This window comes from Zootermopsis nevadensis, unplaced genomic scaffold (genome assembly GCF_977971745.1).
Source record: "Zootermopsis nevadensis isolate Lab colony 2312 unplaced genomic scaffold, Znev_1.0 Znev_ptg000044l, whole genome shotgun sequence".
Classification (NCBI taxonomy): domain Eukaryota; kingdom Metazoa; phylum Arthropoda; class Insecta; order Blattodea; family Termopsidae; genus Zootermopsis; species Zootermopsis nevadensis.
In genome coordinates, this window is record NW_028259176.1 from 3,101,886 (window position 1) to 3,118,113 (window position 16,228).

The window sequence follows — 16,228 nt, forward strand, 5'->3', positions numbered from 1 at the left end:
ATACTTTGATTGAACACAGTAAGTGGCGGTTATACTGTAAGTAGTTTTGCATTGCATGTAATTGAATAGTTAATATCTTTATGTCAAGTTTTCATTAATTGTAGTAGCTCTTAATCTTGGTTAATTTTCCTGATTAATTGTCATAACCTTACATTGTAGATACGAAACGAACTGAAAGGTGCAGGTCAGGATGCCCCTAATCCATCATCTGCCTTGCCATTACCAAAGAATGATGAAGCCAATATCATTACAGCAGAGAAATACTTTCTTCCATTTGAATTGGCATGTCAGAGCAGATTGTCTTCAGGTACGTAACTTGCGTGTTTTGCAAAGTACAGATTTTATTCTCATGCTACATACATTTGTAAATCAAACTTATTCATTTCAGAAACTCATAGCTTATGGACATTAAGCTGGAAATATTCCTGTCTCAGCTACTCCAGGAAAATATCTTATGTGTATGTTTCGGTGGCCCACAAACAGATGAAGGGGTTCAGTTACGAATGATAAAGGTAATAGAATTTATAAATTAAATAAATGTTTAAGTGTTGTGATCCATAACTGATGATCACTCATTGCCCTGATTATGGAAGCATAAGGAAAATATTGAGAAATATAGTTGTATTTACCATAGTAGAAATATACATTATACAGTCTTGCCAGTTCTGTTCTTTTCAATATTTTAACATTTTTACAATGTTATACCTGTACCATAAAAGCAACCTAGGAGTCAGTTACATTTTCTTGTTCTTCCTTTAGTCATCTCCACGCTTGTGGATAGTTCGAGAGGATTTTATTGTATAATAAAACTTGGTTATATATCATGTCACAGTAGCTGCTGGAGTTATTCTTAATTGTTTCAAATGAAGACTAAGGAAATGCTGTAATGATTTAGTAGATCATTTGATGAATCAAATTGTGTTATGTCAGCATATGAATACTAATAATAAGCTAATTTCAAGTTTGGGTGAGAAAGTGAGAGTCGGCGATGACCTTATTTTGATTTCTGTAGCTACAGAGCGATGTCTCGTAAGTTATTTTACAGTAGATCTTCTGTGACCATTTCTGTTGTATTTTGATGACTAATAATCAAACTGCCTTTTGAAATAACTGATACAGAATGTGATTTATACACTACGAATCACATTAATCGATGGATATGATCCCCAATGCAGGGAATTGAACCTGATGATGGCCACATTGGGCTGAAAATGCTGTTCTAGAGAAATTACATTGAACTGAGTGTGTGAAAAGTGACAAAGAAGGAAAACCAAGGAGTGAAATCTCATCAACACTTGTTTCTTTATAGAGCTGAGAAGTCATAAATTAAATCATTTTATAAATACAATTCAAGAAGTGATTTGCAACACATGAACTAACATTGGTGCTGGGAATAAGAAACTGTCTTCACACTTGTCAGTAGTTACAGGTTGCAGCACTTGCCTTGTCCATTTATGGTATCTGTTTGTCCATTAATAAGACCTTCCTTTCTTTGTAACGAGTTTAATGACGCACTCGTGGCTTCAGAACTAGCCATATGGTCTTGTGTAATAACCCTGTAGTTAAGAGAGTCTTGGCTTACTTCAAGTCTGTTTCTATTAGGCCTCCAGCGTGGTTATTCAGAAGATGCTGTTGAAGCAGATGAACTTATAATGAATGGAGCATCACCAGAACCTTCTGCAAGCAAACTGAAGCATAAACCATCCAGACGTCCGAGGAGAGGCTCGCTGTCACATACGACAAACTGGAAAATGCACAAATGAATGGTACATTAGAACGAGGTAGGTATTCGTGGTTCTTCTGAAAATAATTAAGAATTGGTTATTAAACATGGTTAAATTACATGTGGTTTTGCAAAGGAAGTTGACTGAATTTCACACTTACTGCATATATTATCTGATTGAAAAGTATTTGTTTTAACACAAAATGAAATTATATTATATTACTTTGATGATGTGATGTCTCAGAACAGTACGAGCACATAAAGACATGTTTTAATTTGAAGAATGTGGAACTGCCTTTTGTCGCACGTTTAATATCAAACATATTTCCAGTATGGCACGGTCATAGGCCGAAAGATTGAAAATTTAAATTTATATGCTTTATGATGTTAAGAGAACTCATGTGGTCATTTTATATAAAAAATATTGGTAACTAATTGAATTTATTTTAAAAATTTGTTTTTATTTACGTGGTTACTGCACACAACATAAATTAATAGTATTTGACTGATGAATTTTAAAAAAATTTAACCATTGATATTATTGCTTTGTGTAAGTAACGCTGGTTTAAGGCAAATCACTAGATTACAAGAATTGACGTACACTGACTTAACCATGAGAAGAATGTGGGGAGACATTGGTGATTGAAATCAAGATTATTAGGCTGCAGTAATCAAAGAACATACTTAACCATGTGCTGTGATAGTAAAGCTTCACCAGCTGGAAGGAATTTACTTTTGTTGATTCCTGTTTTTCAAATCTTTTATTGTTATTTGGCTCTTAATAAGAACTGTTCAAATTTTGGTGATATTTCATATGCGAAATTGTTACTTATTTACCATAATAGGTTTCTGTTCTTTGTTAAACAAATGTGTTTTGTCCTTTTTCATCTGGGTTTTACAACGGTGTACGAGGTTTGACTGTTTTGAAAGTAGGGAAGTGGGTTCAAGCTCTCGTGGCAGTTCGTTCTTAATCCGATCTTTTTTTGTGGTGATGTAACGTCTTTAAGACAAAGTAACTGCTTACGGTTTGAATTGAACAGACCGGTTTCCACTGTTGGATGTACTTGTAATGTAAGTCTTCTGGGTTGTGACACCGTGTAGTCTTATAAGTAATTAATAATGTCCCAGGGGAGCATATCACTTGTTAAAGATGGAATTCATACACATTTCTGCTCAGAAGGTGGAGGTGCTATGTTCCTCTGAACCCCTGTAAGGCTATATGATTTTATAACCAGATGACTGCATTCCACATCTTTAATACCATGAGAATCTGAAATCTAGGCTGTGCTGTATCAACGAGCGTCTTGAAGAAGAAGCTTTAGTTTGGAGTTGGAGATGTCAAGAATTTCCAAAATACTATCAATGCTCCCTGCATCCATGCAGTTACATTGTCCAGAAAGGGGACCTAAATTGTTAGAAAAGTAATTATGTAATTATATTTTGTTTATTTGAAACATGTTTTAGTACTGAATGTCATTGACACGTATGGTCTAATGGGTGCACAAAAGCAACGTAATTCGTTAATGGAACACGTGAATTTTGCTGCCATAGATTATGCATGTTTTCAAGTATGCTATACCTACAACACAATACATTGCTTATTTTATAGAGAATAATAATAATTTGTGCCTGAGATTTGAGTTTTTCATGGCAATGAAGATGGCAGTCATTGTCATAATTTGCATGAAAGTGTGTTAGAAGCCCACAATAATTAAATGTTATATTGTTACTAAAACGTGCTATTAAACATTAAGAGAATGCTTAAAATATTCTCAGAGAAATAATTTGGTTCACATTAAACATTGTTTATATGATAGCTGGGAATATTGTACAATGACATGACTGTCTCTCTGTGGGACTGTGGCTATTAACTGGACCATTGGCCACCCCCAGATGATACATGAATGAAAATGGAGCGTCAGTGAAATTATATTTGCAGGTAAAAACTGGAAAACTCAGGGAAAAACAAGTCCGAATGCAAATTTGTCCCCCACAAATCCCATATAGGCTGCCCTGGGCATGACCGTGAGCTTCACTGGTGAGAAGTCAGTGAATTATCACCTGTGTCCTGCCATGCCCGTCTCGGTATCTGCCTTACGTGTTGCATCCAGCATCTCGGCTTATAGAGACCGTGTGAGGCACAGACCGCGTTTGTTAGAGTCACAGTACATCAGACACAGTCCGACGGCGATCTGTCCTGCATGGCATCAGGTGGGGTGAAATTTGAAAAAAAAATTGAAATTTCTTCAAAATTTTCGAAAAATCAAAAAACGCTGGAAATTGTCCAAAGAGCGCACAAAACCGAAAATTTTTGAAAAATTCCACTTTCAAAATTTTTTCAAAAATTTCAAAATTTTTGGGTTTTGTGCGCTTTTCAGACAATTTCCATCGTTTTTTGATTTTTCGAAAATTTTTAAAAATTTTAAATTTTTTAAAAAAATCAAAAAACGCACAAAACCAAAATTTTTTGAAAAATTCCACTTTCAAATTTTTTTCAAAAATTTTGGGTTTTTTGCGCTTTTCAGACAATTACCATCGTTTCTTGATTTTTCGAAAATTTTGAAATTTTTTTCAGAACTCTCACCAAGGGATGCATGCCAACCTCGGCGAATGCCTCACTATGTCTCTGCCGGACTCGTCCTCGATCCGTGTCTCTCTACTGCTTTCTGTCGCACATTTTGCAACATCTCACAGTTAGAACATCTCGTAGAATAACCTGTCTTGACTGTGACCTATGTAGCAGGTACTTCAAGAGCAACATTGACAAGTTTATTCGGTTCAGGATGTCTATTTCTCGGCCACCAATATTTCTGAATCTTGTCATTGCTTTTCGATAGGAAGGACAAAGTCATGGAAATAAGAGCTGAAAGTAGAATTGGCATGTAATTGGAACTGTCAAATTATTTTAAAATATAAATTTTATCATAGATTCTTCTCTCGTGAACGTGATTCAAGCAATGGTCGTCTGAAGAAGGGAGGAACTCCCGAACCAGCTGTGGATGGAGATGTCAGTCCTGAGAGAAAACCAGTTGGCATGGGCCGCACTAGTAGACTACATGTGCGGACACCACGAGCGAGGGTCTCGCAGGTGAGCTTCTATACAATAAGGTTGTAATAAGAGGTACATGAAATATCCATTCGACTTCTATTTAATAAAAGGTTATGTTTTGGCTTCCTTATCCATCTTCAGGGCTTGTTACAGACGGTGTTTAATTTTGATATGACTTTTGTTCCTCTGTGTATAAAATTTCTCATGTACTGTCTCTAATTCTTTTGGTATTCTGCAGTTGGGGGGCTAAGCTGCCCTCTTATTCAGTTGTGCGTTACTTCATATTCTGCTAATTTTATTTCAGTAATAAATATAAATGAATTAACGAGTAAACAGATTGCTTTCGGACGGACTCGAGAATTATTCCACCTACCATCCCAGACAGAAGTCCAAAAGTAATGTCTGTCCCAGCTGTCTCAGGAGCGGAATCTATTGGCAACGAGATATTCGACTCATCAACGAGTACTTCTGTGGTGTAAGGATCTTCCCTGGACAGGACCCGACTCATGTGTACGTGGGCTGGGTAACAACGCAGTATCACTTCTTCAGCAAGGATTTCAATCAGAGTAGTGTCCGCAAGGCTTCTGTTATGATTGTGGATGACGATGACAGAATTATTGAAAGGTGACAACATAATCCTCTGTGTTCTAATTTTCTTGCCACGTTCTGAAATAGCGATGGCTTGCGTAACGTTACAAGTAACTATTTAAGTTTATTCCAATTAAAACTGAGCTGTTACGCATACGTAATTAAGTTTATAGTCTTTTGAATTTAGAAACATTGGAATGCTTTTCTTTTTTGTAAGGAAAGGTGGTCTTATGTTATTATTACACGGTTTTAGTTCACATGTGTACATCCCACCAATTATTTTAGATTCATTTTGTGTTATCACGAAATTTGGTATGTCTCTCATGCAATTAGAAGCCATACCAACTTTATACCCTCTAATTTCCCCACAACCAGTAATGCCATCTTGGCTGCGTTACAAACGTATGAGGTGGGATTCGTTACCTCGTTCACAAGACTCCTCCTCGTTGTTCACTGGTATTAATACTTTTTAGCTTTGAAATTATGAAATTTGAAAGCAAACTATTAAGTTTTGTTACGATAGCATCGATCGTCAGAGTTGCTACGTGGTCCGTGCTGACGAACTCTACGATGAAGTGACTCATGATTCATCAGGCAAAGGGGCATCACAGGGAATGTGACAGTATTAACAGAAAGTTTGTTTTTAACGATTAATAACAACAAAATAGATCCTTGACGTATTACAGTTTCACGCTTACGATTTCCCTTCATTTCTATAACGAATAAGGACATTTATTATTTCAGTAGAGTTTATTTTAAGAAAATTTGGGCAAAGTATAAGTATTTTTAAAATTATGATTGGAAATTGCTCATTCTCATAATCTAATCTGAAATTATCAAAATCTAGCTTTATGTAGAGAAAGAAGGATTTTATTTCTCTTGGTAATGAAATTGTTTGGCGTATGATACTTCTTTAATGTTCCGACGTGTAGTGTTTTCTAGCGTAGTATAAAAATTATAAAATGTTGGTCCCTTTACAGTATTTTTCTCCCTTATTATGCGGTTTGGGGTGAGACGTCCACAAACAAAATGGTGTCCCGGTGAGGTTGCCAAGATTGCAGCAGAAATAAATTATGTTTTTTTGAGGGAAATTGAAATATTTAATAAATCTGTGTATCTCCAACTGGACCAATTTAAAACCGACAGTGTTATGCTATGATGTGCATGTGTTTTGATAAAACAGCGTACGTCTCTTAAAAACCCATACAGGACGCTGAAGTAAAATACGCATTGATCAGGAAATTGTACTTTGTAACTTCGAACGTTTCTCAAGATATTGTTCACAAGAATTCTTATAATTGGAAGGAATGTTACGCGTATGTTATGCTATTATTAGATTCATATTCTGAAAGATATTGTGAATTTATTGATGTGTTTAGTGGGAAATGTGAACGTACTGTGTAAACTTCTCTTCTCCTACGTTGTTTTGATAGATGGTACCTGAAACATCTTTGTGGCAGCAACGAGCAAGGAAGTGTTGCAGATAGAGTTGGGTAGGACATCAACCACCCTGCCACTTTCAGCTGCACTGCTTCAGAACTCTGAGAGGCATGTTATACCACAGGTTAGGTTAGGTTAGGTTAGGTCTATATACACTAGTTGCTTTTAAGAGGTATCAAGTTTTAAGTCACATTACCAATTTCAAGTGATTATTATTATTATTCAGTGTTCTGTCTTACGACAGGTCCATTGCTCTGCCCAAACAGAGCTCTCCAGTTGTCCCTATTCTCGGCTTCTCGCTTTAATTCCTGGAACGTCATCTTTTTTCCTTGTTTAAGGTCGTCGGTTGGCTGTATCAGTCTTCTTCCCAGCCCTCGCTTTCCTTCAACCTGGCCTTCGATGATGTCACTCAGTAACCCATTCCTTCTCATAATATGTCCCAGCCAGTTGGCTTTCCTTCGTGTAATCTTTGCTCGTTGACTCTCCTCAATACTTCTTCGTTGGTCACTCGATCCGTCCACCTGATCTTCTCTATTCTTCTCCAACACCACATTTCAAAACTCTCCAGGTATTTCTGTTCCTTCTTCCTGAGTGTCCAAGTCTCTGCTCCATACGTAACACTTCACTAGTTTCTTCTTCATCTCCAAGCCCAACTTGCTAGTGAGAAGTATCCTCTTCTTGACGAAACCTGCCTTGGCCATGGCTATCCTTGCTTTTACTTCCTTGGTGCATAGGGCGTCCGTCGTGACTATGCTTCCGAAGTACTTGAAATGCTCCACATTCTCCATCTGTTGGTTTCCAATTACAACGTTCAATGGTTCTGCTCTCGGTGCTATCCTCATTACCTTTGATTTTTCAATGTTGATTTCCATTCCATACTCTCTACCTGTCTCCACTAACTTGTCCATCATGTTCTGTAATTCCTCCTCTTCCTTTGCCAATACTACTAATTCGTCTGTATACTTTACAGTCTTTATCACTCTTCCTCCAATTTTGAAGTCTCCTGTTCCCTCCAGAGCTTCCTTGGCAAGCCATTCCCCATACAGGTTAAAAAGCAGCATCCCTGTCTTACACCTCTACCTATCTCAATGCTGTTGGTGTCTCCTGAGTCCAGTCTCACTTTGACTTTTTGCTGCATGTACAGGTTTTCGATTAGTCTTCTATTTCAAGTGATATGCTGCATAAAATGAGTCGGCACTGTAAAGAGATGCAGACAGAAATTTAGTTACAGAACAAAACCAAGTACAGAATTTTGCACTAACATTTGCATAATTTATTTATATAATCTAGATTGTAGGGCATTTTTCAGATTCCTTCATTATTATTATATGTATTGTGTGTTGTTACTTTAATACATACTGAGGAGATGGACAGGATTTTCTGTAACTACAAATGTGATATTTAACAGATACGTCATCCAATATTTTTTTAAACCTGGCTAAATGCGTTAAATTATTTTAATTTTCTATATTCTGACATAAAAGTCTGCAAAACATTATTATTTACCAAAGCAAAATAATGAATGTAATCAGTCACTTTCAGGTCTTATTTTTATACAGTTCCTTCAGAACATGTGTCCGTCGGCCAGAACTTTTGTGACCACATGCTTATTTTTAATAAATCATTGTTTCTCTCTTTTTTTAAGTTTCCACCAAGACTTAAAACCTCATCAGTGGGCACGAGTACCCAATCAATCTCTGCAAGTGCACGCCCCGAAGCTGTCAGACATTCGTGGTTGGAGTACGCTGTGTGAAGACGCTGTTTCCGTGTCGGCACTTCACATTCCAGAAGAAGACAGACGCATCGATATTTTGGAATTAATTGAGACGGAACGAATGCTGAGGTAAATGTGAACACCTCGTGACGGACGATAAATATTCATGATGCAGGACACACACGATCTTCCTTTCTGTTCACATTCGATACTATGACAGATAATGGGTACCAGGGGTCCTTTCCCCAGGAGTAAGGCGCGGCCAGGTCGTGACACTGACTACTTGCCTCCGTCTAGTGCCTGAGTTGAGAACGAGTGGGAGCTACACCTCCTCTCCCCCCCAAGCACCTACGTGGCCCGTAGCAGTTTAGCTTTACTTTTAGTTTTACAAAATGTTTAGTCTAATAGTTTGAAAATACCCCAAAGAAAACATTTTCTAAATTTGTCTCTCAAGAAATGACAATCTGAAAGACGTCGAATTTAAAAAAAAAGACTGCTTTATCTTTAACGACCCACAATTTAGTAAGTGAATCTGGTGTCATTAATTTTAGAGCCTGTTACTGCGGTTGAAGGAACTTACGCACTGGAGATGATATTCTGGCAGGTTAACAGAATGGATGAAATACTAAAGCCCCTTGCAGCATAATTGATTATGGGATGATCGCCTTTCAAATTATAACCTGTACCTCGAGGAAAAACGTAATAGTTCGCCCAGCGTAACCCAGAAATCTGTAGCAAATAAGAGTCTTATTTGGCTAGAGAGCTCATTGCAGTTTCATTTCAAAGGTGACAGGATTACAGTTTCGTATGTAGAGAATCTGAGTATAAATATTGTAGTGTACGCGTTTCCGAAATATTTGCCTCGGCTGATTAATACCACTGGAATATAATAGAATTTCCTAAGAGGCTTTTGTCTTACGGTTCTCACGCCCACATTCTCACTTTGTACGCCGCGCTCCGCTACCAGCCCAATTATCGTGCAGCTCACGCCCTCTGTCTCCATGTGGACCAGAAACAACTATTATATGTCAGGGCCCTTGCGACAGGGTTTCTATGATCTGCTTCACTTGGAATCACATGCTACGGCGATGCGAGTAGTTCTTGCTGCTTTGCTCATCCTAATACTTATACGATATTAGTGCCATAATTAAATTTATAATTTTAAACTGTATTTTATAATAGTTTACGTAAACAGATTCTTCTCGTCGTTATTCAGATTATCCATTTTTAAGTGTTGCGTAATGTTTTTTGCGTGCTTGTCTTAAATTCATTGAATCCCATTCTGCTGTAATTAAAATGAATTTTAATTCTCATCTGTAAATTTTATATCAGTTCTGACATGGTGCTTTATCCTCCTTACGTATTTTTACGTACTTCAGACCTACAAATCTTCTTCAGATATTTACGACGAGAAATCCGAACACAAGATGGAAGAGAATTCACAGACCCCACAGCAGTAGAATCTTACTTCTGTAGTTTGACTTTGTAGACATTTCGTTGTGTTAAGTGTGCAAATAGGAATTGGAAGCAGCACAGCGCATAATTATAAAACATAACTTTGCTAATCTTTTACTAGTCTTGTGTTTTTCCATACGATTCTTATTTTGTCAGTGTCGAGTCTTAAAAATTTTGTGTTCATCTGTTTGGCCTAATTTGATTGTATATTCATAAGTTACTGTAGTATATGTTAATTAAATTTTGAGTTTTAGGTAATCACCTCAAGTAATGATTTTGTCTTTCGGGGAGGTTTGTAAAAATGAATATATCGTCCCGTTGGGTCCAGAGTTAAAGGAATTATATGAAGATCCTGCAATGGACCATAATCTGCGCTGCCTAAAAACAGAATCAGTTAAGACCACAGATGAATATGACAGACGTACATTTTTAAATTATTGTAAGAAGAATAGAAAATATTATTAGAATTCTGTTTTGCTAATAAAATGTTGTTAAACTTGTTGTACTCTGTGAAAAAAGAGAAAATACGTACACACACGTGCACGTAAAAACTTTATAATGCTGAATCAGGATTACATTTTTTTTGATATTGGGATTCGAATTTATTGAAGTCTGTGATGTGATTGGTTCTTATTCTCGCAGTTACAGTTGAATCCTGTTTGTAGTAAAGCAACAAATTGGATAAAATATTTCTTAAACTGCATGTTTGAATACAAGTACAGTGATCCCTTGGTTCCACAGGGTCCCATTTTTATATTAATGATAAAAAATTTAATAAATGATATGTTTGTATCATATGGCCAATCAGATTGCTTCTAAGTCGAATATTTACGTATTCAATAAATTCAATTAAAGATAAAGATTTCCGTCTTCTGGGTTGTTGCGCCGTGTAGTCTGGTCGATGTTAAGCAACGTTTCGGAGGTCGTGCTGTCTCCGTCATCAGGGCGATTAAGGATAGTTTTTGTGGGACCAGTTACTAGAGACTACTGCGTATAAATTGTATAAACTTGGGCATTTGTTGAATGGTTTGGTTCGATTTATTCTTTATAAAGAGCCGTGCGTGTACTGATGAAAATGTTCGATGTTATTTCAGGCCCTCGCTGAAACTGGTGGACCGTTCGTTGCTGGTTGAGGATGTTGTTAAGTCGCTGATCACGATTGATCCAGGGACTTGGGATGAATCGTTTCAGAAAGGTAATTTTTGTATGTGTATAATAATTTGAGATAAAAGCTGGGAAGAGAGAGCATTTAAATATTAACCTTTCTTGGCCTTGCATTATGGCTTATGTGCGTTCGAGCTGGCCACTAGCATACAACTAAACCATTAATGTTTTAGGTACGACATCTAAATTCCCGTGGTCTACGCGCGTGTATATAAAGTGATCCTTGTTACAAAATACAGTGTATTTATTGCATTTTTAAGCTTAGAATGTCAAATGAAAGCTCTGTTCTTGAGAATGAACCCATTTACCTGAACGTAGAGTTTTTGTAAAAATCTGTCTTTATATACGTAACTACTTTACATTTATTTTCAGTTATTTCAGGTTTCTTTAGCCCCGAACCCTCAGTTTTGTAGTCGTGTTGTACGACCTGACTGTTCGTGCCTCGACACAGGGTCTGTGAAGTTATTTCTAGACTGAGTTAGCTGTATGAATAACTTTTGATCTTTTCCTGTCAATTCACGATACAGAAATGCCCACATTTTCCATGATGATTTGATATCTGAAATGAACTCTTATCACATTGGAGTGTTTAATATGGTCTTAAATAAATAAAAGAAACCTATTTCAGTGGTACACTAGGCCAGAATTTATCTGGATGGATTTCTTGTAAGAATTTTGACAAAATTTAATTATATTTGTTTAAATCTTGTCCGTCTAATCGCAATTTAAAATTTAAAATATTTAAAATACCATATGATGTTCTCTATCGAAACATTCGATTTACACTAGAACATCATTTTTTTCTCACGACGTGTTTCAGTTCTTAGATGAATTATCTTCAGGTGTATAAAATTAAAATTATATAAACTTGAACATAATTTCTAAAAATGCAACTTTTTTTATATATTATTGTATTTTAGTCAGATGTTTATCATATATCAATGATGTTCTCTTCCAGATTCCATTTTAATAACATATTCGAAGTTGTTCTATATATGTACGTCGTGTTTAATATGACTTTTTGTGTGGGTGAATGTTTTTGTATCAGCCAGAATTGAGAGTTCCAACTATCTGGAAGTATTGCCGTGTTTAAATTTTAAATTGTGATTAGACGGACGAGATTTAAACAAATATATATTTATCACAATATGACGCAAGTTTATCATCTCAAAAATTTAATTAAGAAAACAACGGAAGACAGGGCGCAGTCTGATGGGAAAATAATGAAGGTTGACAGCTTGCACGCATATGGTAAACAATATACTTACGATTCATCATCACACTCTTACTCTACTGTGAAATAATTCTGTCTCTAAATATATATTCACCTCGTAAGGTTCCATTTAAGGTTTGTTAATATCTGATTAATAGGAATATTACTCCTATGTTTCTTCTCAATCTGGGATAATAAGCTTGGTAATATTTTACGTCTTATCTGCCTGGATATTGTTATCCTCAGTGCAGCAGAAATCTTTTCTGTGATGCCAGAATAAATTTGAATTTGGCCCACGAGGCTTCATGAATTTAAACTCCCGACCACCAATAGCCATCGTACTCACAGGCGGTTTACGAAGATATAATTTGAGATACCAGTATGTCGGAGAAAGATGTGGACAGTAAAGTAGTGGCTGGAATTTAATGGCTTGAAACATTTTTGATTTTTCGAAAAATTTTGAAAAAAAATGTAAAAAATCAAAAAACGCTGGAAATTGTCCAAAAAGCGCACAAAACCAAGAAATTTTGAAAAATTCCACTTTCAAAAATTTCAAAATTTTTGGGTGTTGTGAGCTTTTCAGACAATTTCCATCGTTTTTTGATTTTTCGAAAAATTTTGAATTTTTTTTTCAAAACTCTCACCAAGGGATGCATGCCAACCTCGGCGAATGCCTCACTATGTCTCTGCCGGACTCGTCCTCGATCCGTGTCTGTCTACTGCTTTCTGTCGCACATTTTGCAACATCTCACAGTTAGAACATCTCGTAGAATAACCTGTCTTGACTGTGACCTATGTAGCAGGTACTTCAAGAGCAACATTGACAAGTTTATTCGGTTCAGGATGTCTATTTCTCGGCCACCAATATTTCTGAATCTTGTCGTTGCTTTTCGATAGGAAGGACAAAGTCATGGACATAAGAGCTGAAAGTAGAATTGACATGTAATTGGAACTGTCGAATTATTTTAAAATATAAATTTTATCATAGATTCTTCTCTCGTAAACGTGATTCAAGCAATGGTCGTCTGAAGAAGGGAAGAACTCCAGATGGATGGATGGATGGAGATGTCAGTCCTGAGAGAAAACCAGTTGGCATGGGCCGCACTAGTAGACTACATGTGCGGACACCACGAGCGAGGGTCTCGCAGGTGAGCTTCTATACAATAAGGTTGTAATAAGAGGTACATGAAATATCCATTCGACTTCTATTTAATAAAAGGTTATGTTTTGGCTTCCTTATCCATCTTCAGGGCTTGTTACAGACGGTGTTTAATTTTGATATGACTTTTGTTCCTCTGTGTATAAAATTTCTCATGTACTGTCTCTAATTCTTTTGGTATTCTGCAGTTGGGGGGCTAAGCTGCCCTCTTATTCAGTTGTGCGTTACTTCATATTCTGCTAATTTTATTTCAGTAATAAATATAAATTAATTAACGAGTAAACAGATTGCTTTCGGAAGGACTCGAGAATTATTCCACCTGCCATCCCAGACAGAAGTCCAAAAGTAATGTCTGTCCCAGCTGTCTCAGGAGCGGAATCTATTGGCAACGAGATATTCGACTCATCAACGAGTACTTCTGTGGTGTAAGGATCTTCCCTGGACAGGACCCGACTCATGTGTACGTGGGCTGGGTAACAACGCAGTATCACTTCTTCAGCAAGGATTTCAATCAGAGTAGTGTCCGCAAGGCTTCTGTTATGATTGTGGATGACGATGACAGAATTATTGAAAGGTGACAACATAATCCTCTGTGTTCTAATTTTCTTGCCACGTTCTGCAATAGCGATGGCTTACGTAACGTTACAAGTAACTATTTAAGTTTATTCCAATTAAAACTGAGCTGTTACGCATACGTAATTAAGTTTATAGTCTTTTGAATTTAGAAACATTGGAATGCTTTTCTTTTTTGTAAGGAAAGGTGGTCTTATGTTATTATTACACGGTTTTAGTTCACATGTGTACATCCCACCAATTATTTTAGATTCATTTTGTGTTATCACGAAATTTGGTATGTCTCTCATGCAATTAGAAGCCATACCAACTTTATACCCTCTAATTTCCCCACAACCAGTAATGCCATCTTGGCTGCGTTACAAACGTATGAGGTGGGATTCGTTACCTCGTTCACAAGACTCCTCCTCGTTGTTCACTGGTATTAATACTTTTTAGCTTTGAAATTATGAAATTTGAAAGCAAACTATTAAGTTTTGTTACGATAGCATCGATCGTCAGAGTTGCTACGTGGTCCGTGCTGACGAACTCTACGATGAAGTGACTCATGATTCATCAGGCAAAGGGGCATCACAGGGAATGTGACAGTATTAACAGAAAGTTTGTTTTTAACGATTAATAACAACAAAATAGATCCTTGACGTATTACAGTTTCACGCTTACGATTTCCCTTCATTTCCATAACGAATAAGGACATTTATTATTTCAGTAGAGTTTATTTTAAGAAAATTTGGGCAAAGTATAAGTATTTTTAAAATTATGATTGGAAATTGCTCATTCTCATAATCTAATCTGAAATTATCAAAATCTAGCTTTATGTAGAGAAAGAAGGATTTTATTTCTCTTGGTAATGAAATTGTTTGGCGTATGATACTTCTTTAATGTTCCGACGTGTAGTGTTTTCTAGCGTAGTATAAAAATTATAAAATGTTGGTCCCTTTACAGTATTTTTCTCCCTTATTATGTGGTTTGGGGTGAGACGTCCACAAACAAAATGGTGTCCCGGTGAGGTTGCCAAGATTGCAGCAGAAATAAATTATGTTTTTTTGAGGGAAATTGAAATATTTAATAAATCTGTGTATCTCCAACTGGACCAATTTAAAACCGACAGTGTTATGCTATGATGTGCATGTGTTTTGATAAAACAGCGTACGTCTCTTAAAAACCCATACAGGACGCTGAAGTAAAATACGCATTGATCAGGAAATTGTACTTTGTAACTTCGAAAGTTTCTCAAGATATTGTTCACAAGAATTCTTATAATTGGAAGGAATGTTACGCGTATATTAGATTCATATTCTGAAAGATATTGTGAATTTATTGATGTGTTTAGTGGGAAATGTGAACGTACTGTGTAAACTTCTCTTCTCCTACGTTGTTTTGATAGATGGAACCTGAAACATCTTTGTGGCAGCAACGAGCAAGGAAGTGTTGCAGATAGAGTTGGGTAGGACATCAACCACCCTGCCACTTTCAGCTGCACTGCTTCAGAACTCTGAGAGGCATGTTATACCACAGGTTAGGTTAGGTTAGGTTAGGTCTATATACACTAGTTGCTTTTAAGAGGTATCAAGTTTTAAGTCACATTACCAATTTCAAGTGATTATTATTATTATTCAGTGTTCTGTCTTACGACAGGTCCATTGCTCTGCCCAAACAGAGCTCTCCAGTTGTCCCTATTCTCGGCTTCTCGCTTTAATTCCTGGAACGTCATCTTTTTTCCTTGTTTAAGGTCGTCGGTTGGCTGTATCAGTCTTCTTCCCAGCCCTCGCTTTCCTTCAACCTGGCCTTCGATGATGTCACTCAGTAACCCATTCCTTCTCATAATATGTCCCAGCCAGTTAGCTTTCCTTCGTGTAATCGCCTGCAGAATGTTTCTTTGCTCGTTGACTCTCCTCAATACTTCTTCGTTGGTCACTCGATCCGTCCACCTGATCTTCTCTATTCTTCTCCAACACCACATTTCAAAACTCTCCAGGTATTTCTGTTCCTTCTTCCTGAGTGTCCAAGTCTCTGCTCCATACGTAACACTTCACTAGTTTCTTCTTCATCTCCAAGCCCAACTTGCTAGTGAGAAGTATCCTCTTCTTGACGAAAGCTGCCTTGGCCATGGCTATCCTTGCTTTTACTTCCTTGGTGCATAGGGCGTC

At 36.8% G+C, this 16,228-nt stretch overlaps 1 protein-coding gene across 26 annotated transcripts in view; it reads left to right on the forward strand.

Annotated features, from left to right (window-relative positions):
* Positions 1–1,640: 1,640 nt before the first annotated feature.
* LOC147871702 (uncharacterized) overlaps positions 1,641–16,228 on the forward strand; it is a 76,763-nt gene continuing 62,175 nt past the window's right edge. For 20 of the 26 annotated variants that reach the window (XR_015538425.1, XR_015538424.1, XR_015538426.1 and 17 more), the window contains exons 1-9: positions 1,641–1,781; positions 4,652–4,811; positions 5,077–5,396; positions 6,794–6,924; positions 8,446–8,643; positions 11,064–11,164; positions 13,335–13,494; positions 13,760–14,079; positions 15,466–15,596. The gene's annotated coding sequence lies outside the window, so the exon portion shown is untranslated. The remainder of the gene's footprint in view (positions 1,782–4,651; positions 4,812–5,076; positions 5,397–6,793; positions 6,925–8,445; positions 8,644–11,063; positions 11,165–13,334; positions 13,495–13,759; positions 14,080–15,465; positions 15,597–16,228) is intronic. The other 6 variants (XR_015538423.1, XR_015538408.1, XR_015538417.1 and 3 more) reach the window with 6 other exon arrangements.